Raw genomic sequence first — 5566 nt, forward strand, 5'->3', positions numbered from 1 at the left:
TCTGAAGGGACCTCGTCGATGAGACCAGAACAAGGGAAGAATAGGCAAAACTGCCTCAGGCGCCAGCAGCTCCGCCTCCCCCAGCACAACAACCTCAGGCAGGAAGACCTCGGGTAATTCACTCGAGGGTCAATGAGAACGAAATTAAGGGGGAGACTTAGAAAGTGAAAGCACCTGCGACATGTCTACCAAGTCGGGGACAAGAGACATCGGGTAGATAAGTGCTTGGGACCAGTAGTGTCTTTTACCGAAGCTAACCTCGAGATGGTCTAGCACCTGCATAATGATGCTTTGGTAGTATCCCTCCAGGTTGGGGAGTGTCAAGTGAAACGCATCCTGATTGACCAAGGAAGCTCTTGTGACATCATGTATGTCCGATGTTACAAGGAGCTCGGCCTTCATCTAGACGATATGGAGCAACCCAATGGCCCAATGGTTGGGTTCAATGGAACACCGGCATGGCCACTGAGAGCAATAAGCTTGGAGGTGCAGGTTGGCACCAGAAAGATCACAACAGAATTCAGCATCATCGACACTCCATCTCCTTACAAATCTTGGGAAGATCATGGTTGCATGCAATGGGGGCAGTTCCCTCAACATTGCATCAACTATTGCGGTTCCCAACAGAACATGGGATTGAAGAAGTCAGAGGGGATCAACTGCAGGCGGAGAATTGCTCCATGGCAGCAATGAAATCCACCTACAGCGTTCGAGAACCAGAGAAGGCAAAGATTGAAAACGAGGACATAGAGGTCCAAGATGATGTCGGCAAGGAGCCAGCCGAGAAGAGTGAAAAGGCACTGAGGAAAATCCTCATCCAGGAAGGGGATGAAGAATGTTTTTTTCTTCTCAAGCTTAGCCGAAGAAAAAGAAAGAGAATTGGAAGCTTCTTTGAGAGCAAACATTGAGGTATTTTCTTGGACACCTCATGAAATGCCTGACATTGACCCCGAGGTCACAAGCCACAAATTGAACGTCGACAGGTCGGCCAAACCTGTAATCCAACGAGCAAAAGGACTGACGTTGATGCACGTCGAAGCAGTAGAAAAAAAAGTAGACAGACTTCTGGAGAATAGGGCCATCCGAGAAGTCAATTACCCGGCATGGCTATCAAATATAGTGGAAGAAGGAATGATAATCAAGGAGCAAGGAATGTTAACATCGGCCAACAACAGACATTTTTCAGAAACAAAAAAGCATTGGCAGTCAGCTGGAAGAGCTTCTCTACCACTATCTCGGCAACAATTTCAAGAAGGGACGTGGTTCTAAGACTATGCAGAAAACAGAAATGAAGGCAAGAATCTGGAAATACAACAAGAAAAACAAGAAGAGAAAAAACAGAGTCAAAAAGATGACAAAGTTCAAAGAATAAAGCCAAGTACACAGGCACTAAGTAAGTATGTGAAGAACAAGAAAGTAATGACCCAGACATGATGCTAGCAACAGAAAGCGGATATGACAAGAACAAGTGCCAGGCATTCAAACAATTCAAAACTTGAAGACAGACGAAAATAGAAGGCAACAGATGGCAAGTAAACAGATTCAGAAGAATTATGAAAGATTGAGCTTAATAGCAAGTAAAGAGTTTACGAACCTACAAAGTGAAATGAACGCCGATATGAAAATCGCCGGAGTCAAATAGATGACTGGAAATCGGGAACTCATCAGAGAGTGTGAATGGCGCAGTTGCAAAGCTCTTGGAGTTTACAAATTAATGGAACCAGAACCTCAGCTAAGAGGTGCGATTTCAAGCAGCTTAGAAAGCATGAAACTTGATTTTTGACACCAGTGGATAGTAAAATCCAGGGAACTTTGAGGTCGGCGAGTTTGATCTCGGACAGAGGGACACAGATGAATGAACAGTGTAGGTTCCATCACCTCATAATGCCGAGGTAATAGAACCTAGAGGGCAGTTGTGGGGATATATTTTCTGAGTATCAACACGTGGCAAGGTGATGCCGACGTATCAGCCGAGGTGCCACGTGTCCTGGTCGTGACGCCGAGGTGATCTCGGCAAGGCCGAGGTTATCTCCAAAGATATCGGAATCCGAGATAAGTGGATAAGGGACAAGAGTCCTAGAATGAAAAGGGAACTCAACCTAGATATGGACAAGAGTCCTAGATTGGGAGAAGACTTCAGTTTGTGTTAAGATAAGACTCTTAGAAAGTTTATCCTAATCTCACTAGGAGTCCCAGATTAGCAGTAATCCTAAGTCCATTAGGGCTAGGCTCCTATTGAAACTAGGTTTATGTTGGCTATAAAAGAGAGGCACCCCCATGGGTCTAAGGTATGCTTTTGATACTCAAGCTTGTGAGTTTAGTACTTGATTTATCTTTGAGAGATATACTGACTTGATCGTCGAAGAGCCCCCGGGTGGTCGAAACCACCGTGGGATTCTTATATTTCTGTTGCAGGTCAGTCAGGTGCCATCTATCCTGCCAGTGCTCTCCAGCTGGTTACTAAGCGGGCAGTGTGGTCGGAAAATCACCCACACAAAAACGTAATAATTTATTAATGAGCAATAGTGCAAAATACAACAAAAAGTGCATGTTCTCCCAAGGGTCGGTTTAGTGCTTGTAACTTGAGATATGAGGGTGTGCTCTTTTTAGGTCTCAAGTTCAACTCTCATTAGGTGGTATTAATTTTTTGGAGTCACGCCTGCAGACTCTATCCGAGATTCGCCTGATCTATGTAGAGGAAACACTTTGCGTGAGCTCTAAAATTAATCAAAATGAGCGTAAACTGACCAAATACTCAGTAAAAAAAAATTATACAAACGATGTGGATTGGATGCAATTGCCTTTCCACCAATAAGAATTGGCCTTGATTTTTATTCAAGTAGCCACTGTATTTTTGTACATTGCCTCGATCTAATGCAACTTCTATCGCTGTAGTATGATTTTAAATTAATATGGACTGATTAAGTCTATAGTTTAGGTTATATCATTAAATTATATTTTTGTGTATTTATGATATGTTTTTATTTTATAAATAAATAATAAATAATAAAAAATATTATTAGAATGAATATTTCTGAAAAAAGTATTTTTATAATAATATATTGTACTTATGAGATTACGATTTGATTTCGTTTGACTTGACAGTTAAACTATTAACCCTTGATCCGTTCATTTTTCTTCTTTGCTCAATGGTCTAATTTTTTAACATTCCCGTCCAACTAGCAATTAACTTTTGCATTAAGTGGTTTGCTTCTTTCTTTGCTTTTGTTTTATTCATTCCCTAAATAGAAAAAAAAAATTGCATTAATTATAGGGAGATTTACATATTAGTGAAACAAATAAAAAAATTACATAGACATGAAGGGGTGCAATTCAGAGTTGCATTCTCACAGCTTTTGAATTGCACATCACCATACAAGGAGTTGCACGCCTTTTATAAAAAAGAATTGGAAAATTCTTGGTGCCTCGAATTGAGCTAACTTGAATGATTCGAATTTCTATTCACCGGACGACCGGCCGAACGATCGGGTGAAACATATGTCTACCGCGATTGTCACCTAATTGGCTACGACTGTTAATCTTTTCAAATTCGAGATACGTAACATTACTCTTTTATCTTTGACCTTGCATTGTCATTTCTGCTTATGCTCAGTCTCAAGCAAACCATTCATGTCTTTTTTTAGTACATTGTAAACCTAAGTTGTTCATAAGACTATTAATGTCTTGAAAAATGCCGAGGATATGGCTAGAAAGGCCCAACCATATAGGGTTGACCTCCAAAAGTATTCTCAAAATTAGACTCAAAAGAGTCAGAGATTCCGGAGCTCACCCCAAGGCTGCTAATGTAAACTTGTCATTTTTATTTGTTATTTGGAAAGTAAACTTGAGTCATTTTTCTTTATTTCAACAACCACATGCAATTTTGTCATGGCCCCGAAAAAACTGAAGTTGTCTTCCAAAATGATATGGGCTAGCCTAGGGCTGCTACCCTGCTACCAAAGTTTTATTTTATTTTTTATTATGTTTGGTTATCCTTTTACATTGATCGTTGAAGGTTTTTTTTTTTTTTTTTTTTTTTTTTTTTTTGTTACTATAGCCCTTTATATTTTAAGTTTTTTTTTTTTTTAATACTTTAAAAATTAATTTTTTGTTTGAAATTAGATTGAAAATGCCATGTTAAATGCCACATGACATAAAAAAATATATTATTATATTAGAGTATAGGTTTATATTAAAGGCATGAGTTTATATAATAAAATATTTTATATCACGTGACAGTTAATTTATCATTTTTTTTAGTCTAATTTCGGATATAATTATTTTTTTAAAAAAAAATTAAAACATAAAAGACAAAAGAAAGGGAAAAAATATTTAAAAATCAAAAAAAAAAAAAAAAAAAAGACCAAAGATGATGGGGCAAAGTATAATCCATTGAAAAGTAAACCTTTGTAATTTTCTTTCTTTCAACAATCACAATTTTGTCATTACCTTGACTTTAGTACCTGCCTGATAAACCCAAGTAATTGACTAATGATGAACCGGGATAGATCCATGTTGATGTGCCAGGTAAAACCTAAGCTGTTGTTGATATTGCTCAAATCGTGTTCCCACTTTGCCAGTCAAAATGTTTATTTGATGGTAAACGAGGGCAATAATTTTTTTTTTAAATATGGTTATTGAGAAAAATGAAACGAAATGACTTTCACATTAGGTCATAAATTAATGTGATGATAACACTCTGTACAATTAGAATGTTTTGGTGGTTGAAGGAATGAGTCGTTCCACATTATCACTAGATAAATCATGTAATAAAAATTAACTTGAAAATAACAAATCTTATTATTATAATAGAAAAAAAAATCAATTTGAAACAAATGTATTTATTCTAAGAGCTTTAAATAATTTTGGAGGGCTTATTATCTAATAAAAAATGTTTAAGAGCACTAAAAGTAGAACTCTAATGAGAGTTCTACCTATGTGGCAGTGGCCCCATTCATGAATAATTTGATGTGTATGTCTTTTTTTTTTTTTGCTCCATGCCACATCATTAGAGTCATTGTTAGAGCTCCAAATTTAGAGTTATGAATCATTGCCCTTGTCTAATAGGTCTTATGATAATTAATGACATTTTTCATCAAACACTATTAAAAAAAAGTAACTAGTTGTTAATTTTCAGCAATAATATGAAAACTTTGTCAAAAAAAATGTAACTAATTACAACTTTTAATGACAGTTAAAAAAAAAGTCATTAATTTTTAACTTTCAATGTCAATTTGAAAAAATCGTCACAGAAAACGTCACTAATTATAAATTTTAGCGACAATTTATAAAAATCGTGACAAAAAAAGTCACTAATTGTCAATTTTTAGCAACACATGTAAAAAATTGTCACAAAAAATTATTTTTAGCGACAATTTTATTAAGACTTATTTTCAATAGGACTTGATAAAAATTAAACTCAACTATTAGGACCTATTGGTAGTTTACCTAATAATGTTTTCTAAAACCAAGTCAAGTTGGTGGTTATGAAAATTATTCAATATTAGTTGCGATCAAGGTTTCAAAAAGCGGTGTTACGTAACGGTTGCAGTCATAACGTAACAAC

This window comes from Camellia sinensis, chromosome 10 (assembly GCF_055761805.1).
Source record: "Camellia sinensis isolate YWXY chromosome 10, ASM5576180v1, whole genome shotgun sequence".
Lineage (NCBI taxonomy): Eukaryota > Viridiplantae > Streptophyta > Magnoliopsida > Ericales > Theaceae > Camellia > Camellia sinensis.